Below are 13,737 nucleotides of genomic sequence, written 5' to 3'. Positions count from 1 at the left end.
ATATATTTTTGTGTGTTTTTATAGTTATTTTTTTGTAAAATGTTATAGTTAATTATTTGAATTATTGTTGTTTAGTTTGAGGTAAAAAAAATGTTGTATTATTGAAATTAAATGTTAAATATAAATTAAGTTATAATTAATATTTTCAAAGAATTAAATTGATTTATTTTATAGTTGAAAATATTTTATTATGATTTATTTTATATTGATTTTGTAGGAAATTTATGACACTTTTGTTCTTGAAAAGAAGCTAAAAAAGAGAAAGAAATTGTGGCAATTTTCAAAAGCCATAAGCCTCATGGGCCCTGCCACCTTAAAGGCCCAAGCTCCAAGGCCCACCAGCACCCCACGGTTTCCTCCTGAAGCTCACCATCACATGCAGCCAATTGCTTCAGCCATCAACATATATCCTTCAGTTCATGCCTCCCACGTACCAGCCAGCTTCCCATTTCCTCACAGCCATGCATCAATGAAGGCCCAGCCAGCCCATCAACTCCACCTCTCCAGCTGCACCACAAAGCACCAGCCGCCTAGCATTTGCCAAAGCCACCCATTTGCATGCTATGTTGTTCTTGAGCCCATAAATTACTCAAGTGTACCATTTGTCTCCTATGACAAAAATGTTACTTTTTACCTTACTTTCTACACATTTTACCCCAAAACATAATTATTACACTCTATAATTTACCCCTATTTGCCATATTATAATTAATTAAATTAATTTAATCAATTTAATTAATTTAAATTGATTATTTTAATTTACTCATTTTGGCTATAAATAGGGAGTTTTGAAGACCATTTAGGGTGTCCATTTTAGGGGGGAGGTTACTATACCATAATTTCTACACATTCAAAACCTCTCAATTCTCTTCTTCTTCTTTTTAATTATTTTCTATGTATTTTTAGAGGAAATTTTGGGGGTTTCATCCTCCAAATTTTCCTATTTATGTTTGTAATTTTTTGTTTGTATTTGATATCTTAGTTATGTGTTTCTAATCTTTTTAAGATTATTAAGGTGATGATGAAACAATATGTAACTAGATAGTGTTTATTTTGTATCTTGATTTCCCATTTTGTGTAACAAAGTTTATGGGATTTTCTTCTTCAAATATTTTCTTTCATCTTAAATATCATGTATTTTGGATTGTTAGCACATATTTAAACTTTGTTCTTCATTAGTGCAAAAACATAATATTCTTTGTGTAAGATGTGACATTAAATTGTACACATCCATGCTTAGAACAAAAATATTATGTTTTGCCTTATAAATAATGTTCATTGATTTATTTGTTATTTCATTAGATTGATTTACACTAAATGCTTTGAAATTATAATTTGGAAAAGTGAAGAAAAAATCTTATCTTTTTAGAAATAATTTATGCTTAAAATTATAAATCTATTTAGAAAATGATAGTTTTATTTATTTTAACTATCACTAAAACTTGGGAATCAATGTACTTATAAATATTATTGAACTTATATTTTGTGGATTATAATCCTTAATAATCTTATTTTACCATCTTCATTTCTATTATTAATTTATATTTATATATATTGTCTTTTATTTATTTATATATATTGTCTTTAATTTCTATACTATTATCTTTTATTTTATTTTTATTGTTACAAATTCTCATCAATCTTTGGAACTAGGTTAGAATTTATTATTTTTGATTTAAAATAGTTTTCTCTTTTCGATTTTAGACAACTCCTTTGGGTTCGACATCCTTGCTTACACGATCACTATTCTATATGAACGATTCGTGTGCTTGCGATTTATAAATTTTTAAACATACCCGTTTTGGGTCCATCACTCGACAATACCCCATCCTGGATGATTCCAATTGTTGCCTATCTAGAGCACTGGGCTTTGCCCCAAGACAGAAATGAAGCTCAAAATATATCAAGGCAAACTGTTATATATGTAATCCTTGATGGAGTGATGTACAGACGGGGGTACTCAATGACTATACTCCTTTGTGTTACTAGAGCAGAAGCAGAGTTATTAATGATAGAAATGCATGAAGGATTCAGTGGAAATCACGCAGGGGGCAAAGCCTAGCAAAGAAGATATTAAGGCAAATGTATTTTTGGCCAACAATGAATGAAGATGCAATGGATTATGTGCAGAAATATGACAAGTGCCAAAATTTTCTAAGATACCTTGAGCATCTCTGAATGAGCTCAAACAAATGTAAAGTACATGGCCCTTTGTTGTATGGGGGATAGATATGATTGGACAACTACCTACAGAAAAAGGAGGAGTCAAGTTTGTGGTCTTTGCAATGGATTACTTTACTGAGTGGATTGAAGCAGAACCACTAGCAACTATTACTTCAAAGAAAGTGCTCGATTTATTGGTAAAAAATATCATCTACTTATATGGGTTACAAAAAAAAGATCATTTCAGACAATGGTACTTAGTTTGACAATGATCTATTTACAGACTTCTGCGCAAGACATGGTATCACAAAAAGATTTTTAGCAGTTGCTTATCCTTAAGAAAATGGATAGGTAGAGGCTGTTAACAAAACTTTAAAAGACACAATGAAGAAACGACTAGAGCAAGCTAAAGGAAACTGGTCGGATATATTGCCATAAGTACTATGGTCATATCATAGTACTGCTCGCACATCAACTGGTCATACTCTATTTTCCTTGGCTTATGGATATGAAGTTATGATACCAGTTGAATTGACCCCACCATCACATCGAAGAAGTACGACCAAGCCCAAAATCATCAATTGTTAGCTGAAAGCCTTTATTTGATCGATGAACAAAGAGAGCAGTCACAATTGCAAGTAGCTGCTTACCGGCAAAAGGTTGCTCAATATTTCAACTCTCGAATTAAGGACAGAAAGTTTGCCACTGTTGATCTAGTCTTGCGACAGGTTTTCCAAAACACAAGGAACCCTGTAATGGGAGTTTTTGGGCCTAATTGGGAAAGAGCGTACCAGATCGTAAATGTTTTACAACTAGAAACATATAAATTTAATCGATTAAACGATGAACTGGTCGCAAGATACGAGAATGATGAACATCTAAGAAAATATGATCAATAACACTGGTCATAAGGCACGTTCTGCCCACTTTTTACAATTAATGTAGTTCTAGATTTCTTTTTTTTTGGTTGTAAGGCATGTTTTGCCCATTTTTTGTAATGACTAATTATTTCCTGGACTATTTGCTATTATTTGGCCGTAAGGCACACTTTTTCCCTTCAAGGTGGCCAATTATCTAATAAAATTCAATTCTTAATGTTTTCATTCAAAACATTCATTGTTTGTTCGAATTTTTTAATTCAATAAATACGATTTTGTCCATTTTATTATGAGATATTTACAAGGGAGTGTGCTTGACACACTTACATTGTTGGCTTTTGTTATTTAGCAAGTATTGCTTAACATATGTGATTTTATTCCTAAAAACAAGTATACTACTTTATGATATAATTTTGAGCAGTGTTAGCACGAACATGCCTGGTCATTTGGAAAGTGACCAAAGACGTACATCCTCAATCACTTGGAGCTTGGATTATAGGTACATAGGCCCCCTAACTAGCCCTATCAACATTGTTCAAGATAAAAGTTGAAACAAAGTTAAAATTATGAGAGGGCATACTTGGAAGAAAATTGTTCTTTGGATAAATATGTAATTATATGATAATTGAGATGAATTAACTAGTTATTAATTTTTTAAATAATTTATTTATTTATTTTATACATAATTTTCGTAATTATTGATAAAATAATTAATTTTGAATTAATTATGTTTTCTTTGTTTAAATGTGAAATATAAATATGATAATTCAAATTGGATTTGAATTGATTTAGATATTTATTCAAATGATTAGTTATTAAATATAATTAATTATTTGATAAGATTGGTTATCAGTCATCAAATACTTTATCAATCTTCAATAAATGAATTATTAAATATAATTAATAAATAAAAGTGGTTAAGACACTAGCCCTGAAATTGGCACGTGTCACATGCCAATCACAATGCATGCATTGTGATTGGCGTGTAACTGAGTGTATGGCTCAGTCTTTGGCTATTTTATTTATTTATGTTGCTCTCCACGACGCTTTCGCTAATAGGTTTCATGTTACATCAATTTGAACTTGCTCGATCTATTCAATTGCAACCTTATAATGAAATCACATTCTTTATCTTAATAATTGTAATGTTTTAAATTTGATTTAATTCATTAATATAAATAATAAGTTAGAAAAAGTTTCCAAAAAGATTAATCTTTTCTCAAACATTCATAGAGAGAAAAGATGTATCGTATTTTTTTTTCTAACAAAACCTGAAAACCTAATTTCTCACAAGTTTATTCCAAGATCTCATGTGTTGAGAACATCTTGCAAATCACAAAAATCATCCATATTTTTTCTACGTGCCCACACACATCTTGAGGTGTAGAGAACGTTTCAAAAGATCTTGGTTTGAGTTTTTGTAAAAGCTTTTTGGATTAGATGTTCGATTACTTATACGAGAAGTAAGAAATTACACTTGATAAGCTTCAATTTGTATTCTTCTTCTATGTGTGTTTGAATTAATGTGTATGTATATTAATTGATCCGTTATTTAAAATTATTTTAAATAAAAATAAACTTTTGTTATTACTTGGGCCCACCACTGTGCATTACGCTGTGCACTCCATAATCTGTTACCAACAATTTTTGGAGTGATTTGGAAATGTAAAAAAGGGGCCAAAACTATGAGTTTGGCGACATGTTTCCTTGAAGAAAAATTGTTGCAACATGTCGCCATCTTCTTGGCAACATGTTGTGGCCTGGTAGCACGTTTTGGCTCCAAAAATTTGCTTTTTCAATGTAAACACATTGAAGAGATGCCTATGACTGTGTAATACGATACAAGTAAGTTTTAAGAGTCTAAAATCCTCAATAACATTTTTGAACTCACTATAGAAAGCTCTCCAAGATCAATATTCTTTCCAACAAACAAACAATCTCAATGAAGAGTTGAAATAAAGAATTTAGAAAGAGTTTCTAACTAGTTCAAGCCTCTCTCTCTCTTGTGTTTTTAGTGATAATGTTCATCTTTTTGTTTTTTGTTTATTCTCCATTGTTGATTCAAACCTCTTTCTATCCTTAAAGTTTATTTCTTATGACATATTTACTTAAATTTAATATGAGTCATATGTGTTGTAATTATTATCATTAATTTATTTATTATTATAGCATTTTTACTTAATGTGAAATGAGAATCACATATATTATAACAACTTTATTCATTTGTTTACAAGGCCCACATAAATTAAAGAGAAAAGCCATTCTCGTTGAAAATCCTATTCTAAAATATAACTCATTCTTTTTCTTCTCTCTTTTTTTATTTTATTTTTTATTTTAATTGTACCACCATTTACCAAAATTGTGTAAATTAAACCTCTGCCTTCATTTCAGAGCTTCGTTATTAGAACATTGCTATTTTGAGATTATATTTGTGATTTTGTTATATTGACTTGTTGAATAACGTGTTTATGATTTTGTTTTCTTCCTTATAGTCTATAATTATATATATAATGTTACAAAGAAAACATCATTTTATTTATGTGCAACATTTCTAAGTATAATATTATTGACTTAAAAAAATATAGGAAAGATCTACAATTAATAAGGTATGTCTTTTTAATTTATTGGTAGGTTATGCCCTTAAATTAATTATTATGACCTATTTTTTTTATGATGTTGTTTATTGTAGTCATAGCAAACCTTTTATAAATTTTTGTAGAAATCAAGTATAGTTTCGTAACAGAGAAATCAAGATTCAAATAGTTTGTTTTATATGCGTATAAAAAAAGACAAGCACCTGATACAACAAACTGTTAGAACCCTGATTTTAATTAACATCGTAAATTATTTGGAAAAACTAAAAATTCACAAAATACTTGAGATGACTACAATGAACACCATCATCATAAAAATAAATATGAGACCGTAATTGATTTATGTGCCTAAGATAGGGTTATATGTCCTACCGATAAGACAAAAAAGCATAGCTTATTATTCTAGACTCACATAAAAAATAGAATACCCATATATAATTATGTATATTTTATTTTTAAAATCTATGTCCTTTAATAATAATTTTTTTAAAAAAAAAAGAAGTGATAAATTTAGTCAATCTATTCCCCTTTCCAATCAATTTAAATAAACATCATATTATGTGGGGTTTATATTTTGTATTTTGTTTAATTACCTGTTTGAATCCTATATTTTGACAAATTATTTTTTAGTCCTTGTATTTTATAAAATTATTTAAATAAATCCCTAATCTTATTTATATCTTTATTAATTTAATTAATTAAATTTCGATTACGATTTAGTCATCGCATTTGCCCACCATTGGAGCTTATAAAATAACCTTAGTACTAAATCAACAACGTCATGTATATGTGATATGCACATATGCACGTTTACTTAATTTTATTTATAAAATTATTAATTATTTTTATTAAATTTGTATCATCATCATATAAATTTCAAATGAATAAACAATATTATATATAAAAAAAATGATATAAACATACTAAATGAAAAATTAAACCAAAATATTGTTTATGATTTTTATATATATATATATATGTATAATATGATAAACTTTTTGAACATAAATTATAATTTTTTTTTAATAAAAATTAAGATTATGTATTATATATTATTATAATGATATTTTATAAAATTTATATTAATATAAGTATCAAATATATAATGTTTGAATTTATATTAATATAATTAGTAAAAAACTAGGAATATATAATAATATTTCATAACATTTAAATTTATATTAATATAATTATTAAATATATAGTTTTGTATTATATATTATTATAATAATGCTATTTTATAACATTTGAATTTAAATTTATATTAATATAATTATTATATATGCAGTCTTATATTAAATGTTAATATAATAATGATCTTTTATAATATTTGAATTTATATTAATATAATTAATAAATATATTTTTCTAGTTAATTTTAAAAGTATATTATGTTAAATATTTAAAATATTACGTTAAAATTAACAAAACAAATCGTTAAAATAAAAAAATTTCATTATCTACCCATTCTTTTATATAGAAGAGATATTAAACTCTTGCTATTTATGAATTGAAAATGACCACTAGCTCATCCCTCTCTATAATTGATAATGACTCGACTCATTATCAGTTATATATAATGGTTAAATAAACTAATTTGAAGTAAAATACTATGTGGGATTACATAATATAATAATATATATTGGTATTTATATGAATAATGAACATATATTAATTTACTGAATAATATATATATATTTCAAAAACATTTTTTTAGATCTTATGATGATGAAGTATAAAGAAAGACATAGTAGTTTATTATGGGACCTTGTTAATTTAGAGAAATTATAGTAAATAGCCTAAAATAAAGACATCAAGAAGCTTATGTCCTCATTTTTAAAATTGTAGAGAAATAACATTTTTATATTGTTGATTATCTAAAATGTTTTTTTTATAATTTATTTATTTATTTAGGATTGCATGACTTTAATATAGTGGTATATGTATATTAGTTTTGTTTAATTAGTTTTTATTTTAAAGTTATATTGATTTTTAAAGTTTTTTATAAGTTGTTGGTATGTTATTTTCTAATTAGTGTATATGTTTTTTGTGGTATGGTATATAATTTTTTTTTTTGTGATATTTAGTTTCTATTTTATTATACATAGTGGTAGTATATAATTTTGTATCATGGTATATACATTTTAATGGTAGTATATAACTTTGTTAGTATAGTAGATACATTTTTGAGTAATAATTTTGTATGTTTTTTTCAACTCAGTATATATATTTTGTGGTATGGTATATCATTCAACAATTCATAAAAAAAAAAAAAATCAAAATAACTTTAAAATAAAAACTAATTAAACAAAACTAATATACATATACCATAATATTAAAATATTAAGAATAAAATAGTAATTTGTTAAATAACATATTTGATAATATGTTATATTAATAAGATAATTTGATTATTTTACTACAAAATTAAAAATATAGACATTTACTTACTTTCATACATCATTCTAACACCTTTCTCTTTTAATTTATATAATATTATCGATTTTCTAGATGACTGAGTCAACATAACAAAAAGAAAGACTTTGCTAAGTCAAGAGGCCATCTCTAACTGATCATCAAATCCAAATCAAGTTAGTTGACATGTCCATTAATAAAAAAATTTCCATCAAAATAATAATTGCGAAATTGCTTCTCCTCCCAATAGACATTAAAATCTATTGATCCTCAATATGACATTAAATATTTAACCAAATGCTTGTGTAAGAGAGATAACCAAGTCTTAAAACAAAATATTTCCTTTATTTACACACTTATTATATAGAAAAAATAAAACAAAAGTATTTAATTATACCCAAACTCAACCTTTTGTTTTGGGATACTTGAATTTCAAAATTGAACAAAATGTTCTTATCATAAACTCTCTAGCTATCTCTAAGAACCTAGTCGACTTGCTCAAAAGTCAAGAGAAATGTATGCTTAATTATTTTCTTAATTACTTATTAATGGGTGTGTATGGATTTTAAAATATAAGTAACCATCTTTTGAGTATTTTTCGAGTGAATTATTATTTTAATTGTCTTAATCTAGAAGCTATATTTTGGCTCACTTATAAAAAAATCATAATTTTCAATGAAATTGATACATTTCTATGGTACTTCGATTCCACATTGATTAAATTCAATGGATAATCGACGCCATAGTTGAAATCTAAGTTTTATTTTAAAAAAAAAAATTAATCAGGGTCATCACACCATCAAAACTTATTGAGAACGTAAGTTTTGATTGTTGTTTCATTGGTGTTTTGCTTTTGTTTTATAGCTGTTTTTAGTTCTAAAGTTTAAGATTATGAATTTGAATTTGGATAGAAGTTTGAGGGTGTTGAATTAATTAGGGTTTTGTCGCTAGAATCATATTGGTGTTATGCTGGGACGTGAATTATAATTTTAGAAGTTATTTTGGAGGTTTTGGTGGACTTTTGGCTGGGGAAAACGTCGGAAAACCCAAGGGATTCTAGGTTTGCAGGGGCGCGCCGCGACCCAGTTCTTGGGTGCCCCGACCCGCGTGCCCCAAATGCCCTGAAAGGGTTGCTGATTCATGGGCGCGCCGTGAGCCTAGGAGGGGCAAGTCGCGGCCCGCCTCCCTCCAGATGCAGAGGCTGCGCCTTTGACTTGAGGCGCTCCGCGACCCTCAGGGCCAGGTCACGGCTCGCCTAGAGAGTTTTAGCCTAGGTTTGTTTTAAGGCTTAAGGAGGGCCGGGGATCTAAATTTAAGCGCTCGGGACGCTTTTGACTACCCGGTTTAGTAGAAATCAAGGTCCCAGAGGCTAGTAATTTAATTAAAAGTTTTTAAATAGTTTAGAATCTTATGGTTACCCATAATCGTATTGTGACTAGGTTTTACCACAATAGCTCAGGAATTAAGGATTATGCTCGGGGCCGTTATACGCTTGTTGCTCGGGATCTGAGGTAAGAAAACTACACCCATGTGGTTGTATTTGGGACTAAGGTTCCCTGTATCTGAAAATATGCATTGTGTGACTGTGTTGTTGTTATTTGAAATATGAAAGTACGACCTAAGGGTGCTGGGGCTGATGATTTGCGCACAGGACGCGACTCGACCATTGTGAGCCGGGGCCAGCTAAATAAACAATGGAGTTGGCCTAAGCGAGCCGGGGTCTGTTGAATAAACAGAGGGCTCGGCCTAAGGGCGCCGACCCTGAATATTTGTATTACTGGTTAAAATGTGTGCTTGAGAATATCTCTTTGCCGTTGTGTGGCTTAATGCTTGTACTCTGTTGAATAATTGGATTGGTTGGGTCAAGATTGATTAAATGCTACTGTTGCGCTTTTATTGGGATTGTTGCCTATAATCTATTGTCAGTTGAATCTAGTGGATTATGTTGACTGTCTTTATACTATTGCCTAGTTGTGCATGTTGTTTTAAGTTTTCTTGTTGGGCCTTGGCCAACGGGTCCTACGTGGTGCAGGTAAGGGAGTTGATAGTTGGACCAGCCATGAGTTGAAGAGCTTTAGGGGTGGTGTGTACAAATGCAGCCTGCTTGATCGCCATGGTCGGGATAGCTTGGGAGGAACTAGGGTTGAACCCTGTTTTTTCCGCTTAGGACGACTAAATTGTATCTGTTTATCTCTTACAAGTTTGTAAATTGATTTATGGGATCCTGTGTACAAACTTAACTTTTAAATGAAAAATAATCGTTTTGTCGACCAAATTTGTTATTACTTGACCTTGATTTAGTCTTTAACTACACATTTAAGTTCAAACAACTTACTTAGCGGGTTAAGCACTATTTTAAACATACAGTGTAATGGTCTTGGTTATCCAGGGCGTTACATTGACTATGACGAGGTATTTTCTCTTGTTGCTCATCTTGAAACTGTTAGATTAATTATTTCCTTGGCAGCCCAAAATAGATGGAAGATATACCAAATGGATGTAAAGTCTGCTTTCTTGAATGGTTTCCTCGAAGAAGAAGTTTACATTGAGCAACCATTGGGCTATGAAGTAAAAGGACATGAAGATAAAGTATTGAAGTTAAAAGAAAGCTTTGTATGGACTAAAGCAAGCGCCGAGAGCCTGGAATACACAAATTGACAAGTACTTTCAAGACAAGAATTTTTCAAAGTGTCCATATGAGCATGCACACTCTATATCAAAGTTACAAATGAAGATATTTTGATTGTATGCTTGTATGTAGATGACTTGATCTTTATAGGTAGCAACCCGAGTATGTTTGAGGAGTTCAAGAAAGCCATGGCGAAAGAGTTTGAGATGACAGACATTGGGCTAATGTCTTATTACCTCGGCATTGAAGTAAAGCAAGAAGTCAAAGACATTTTCATCACTCAAAAAGGCTATATTAGAGAAGTGCTTAAGAAGTTCAAGATGGATGACTCTAATCCAGTTGACACATCGATGGAATGTGGAATCAAGTTGTCAAAGCATGATGAAGGAGAAAAGGTGGATCCAACTCTCTACAAAAGCCTTGTTGGAAGTTTGTGTTACCTAACTTGTACAAGGCCGGATATTCTCTATGCTGTTGGAATCATTAGTCGCTATATGGAAGCTCCAACAACAAATCATTTCAAGACTGCAAGGAGAATACTTTGGTACATCAAAGGTACAACCAACTATGGCTTGTTTTATTCATCTTCTAACAATTATGAGATAGTTGGATATAGTGATAGCGATTGGAGTGGAGACTTGGATGATAGAAAGAGCACCACTGAATTTGTGTTTTTCATGGGAAACACTGCTTTTAGTTGGATGTCAAAGAAGCAACCAATCGCCACGCTATCAACTTGTGATGCTGAATGTGTTGCTGCAACTTCATGTGTTTGCCATGCTATTTGGCTAAGAAACTTGCTGAAAGATTTGAATGTGCCACAAAAGGAGCCTATCGAGATTCGTGTTGACAGCAAATCAACACTTGCACTGGCAAATAATCCTGTCTTTCACGAAAGAAGCAAGCACATCGACACACGTTATCATTACATACGAGAATGCATTTGAAGAAAAGAAGTGAGGTTGGAGTATGTGGAGTCTCAAGATCAAGCGACATATACATCTTCACCAAGCCACTCAAGGGAGAAATGTTCGCCAAGTTACGAAGCATTCTTGGAGTCACAAATCAAGTTTAAGGGAGGGTGTTGAAATATTAAACTTGATTTATTATGGTTAGTTTCTAGAATTAGAGTTTCTAGAGTTTTCATGTATTTAATAGAGTTTCTAGTGTCTTCATGTATTTACTAGAGTTTCTTGAATGTTTATGTATTTACTAGAAGTTGTTGAGTCTTTAGAATTCTAGAACTCTCATTTCTTTGTTAGTAGATGAGAATTATCTAGAATAATTTACTAACTAATAATTTAATTGTGTTTCTAGAAAAACACATAGAGTCCTACATTTTGTATCAAGCCAAAAACTCAAGTTGAGTTATATAAAAAAGCCTCTTCCATCCTAATATTATCTACCATATTAACATTAGTTTTCAACAAAACTTCACACTACAAGAAACCAGTTCTTTGTCGGCGCAATTCGGAATTGCGCCGGCAAAAATCACTTTTACCGGCGCAATTCGTGAATTGCGCCGGCAAAAATCAAACCCTTTGCCGGCGCAAATTAACGCCGGTAAAGATGACTTTTGCCGGCGCAATTCAGGGTTGCGCCGGCAAAAGTAATGCCAGATTTTTCAAAATAAAACATACAAACTTTTGCCGGCGCATTTCACCTAACGCGCCGGCAAAAGTCAACGTGTTTTTAAATTTTCACACGTTTGAAATAAGGTAGGTGGGCTTACTTTTGCCGGCGCGTTTCGTTGCGTCGGCAAAAGTGCAAAAACGCGCCGGCAAAAGTCGAGATAATTAAAACGATGTCGTTTTATTTTAGGGTTTACTTAAACACTTTTGCCGGCGCAACGAAACGCGCCGGCAAAAGTTATAACGATATACCCAGCCGCCCGAGCCTCCTTCTTCCCCATTTCAGTTTTACAGTTTTGAAACCAAGCTTCTCTCTCTCTCTCTCCTCTGTGATAATCTCTCCGACCACTGTGAGCCATAATCCCACCGTGGCTTCTCTCTCAAGGTTAGTGAAGCTTATCTCTCATGGCTAGTATTCGGTATTTTTAACATTTTTGGATTTTTTTCTCTATATTTTGTTTTGTAATTGTATTTTTTTTGTTATTCTCTCCCTAATATAAACATGTGTGTAGCTCCTCTCGGTAAAATAAGACTAAAAATGTTAGTTTATATATATGTTTCGGTTTATATATATATATTTATTTCGTTATATATATATTTATATATATCTGATTATATATATATTTATATTTATCAGTTTATATATATATGTATATATTTATATATATCAGTTATTTATATATATATCAGTATATGTTTATGTTTTTATATCCCAGTATATGTATATATTTATATATCTGAATATATATTTATATATATGCATATGATATATGTTTATGTATATGTGTAAATGTGTTTATATATATGTTTATGTATATGTGTAAATGTGTGTGTATATATGTTTATTTAATGTTAAATTTTTTTAGAAAATTGATTAATATAAATGTATGTGTGTGATATTTGGTATTATAGTTATATTTTTCTTTTAAAAAAATAAATAAATATGTGTAGTTTTATAAAAATGAGATTAATAATGAAAAAAAATATACGATTTTAGTATTTATTAAAAAAATTTGATTGGAGTATGTATATTTTTTAATTTTAATGCTTAATATGTATATTAAAAAATAGATTAGATTATGTATATTAAAATATATATTATATTTTTTTATATTAAATATTATTTGTTTATAAATATTTATTAAATACATTGTTTTGATGTTACTGATATAAAATGATATAAGAATATTTGATATATGTTATTAATCTTGGTTTATGTTGTGCATGTTATGAGAATGTTCTGTATATTGCTCTGGGAATATTCTGGTTATATATGTGTTTAATTTGTAGGTTTTTCAATTTTTGGGATAGTTTGAAATATAGTCGTTATGCTGCCCAAATTTTGTTAGAGTTAGTAAAATTAATAAAAGTTTAATAATTAATTAAATAAAAATTTAAGTATAATTAAAAATTCATCAGAAAAATAAT

Source organism: Humulus lupulus, chromosome 9, assembly GCF_963169125.1.
Source record: "Humulus lupulus chromosome 9, drHumLupu1.1, whole genome shotgun sequence".
NCBI classification, from domain to species: Eukaryota; Viridiplantae; Streptophyta; class Magnoliopsida; order Rosales; family Cannabaceae; genus Humulus; species Humulus lupulus.
Note: the sequence above shows the minus strand (reverse complement) of the source record.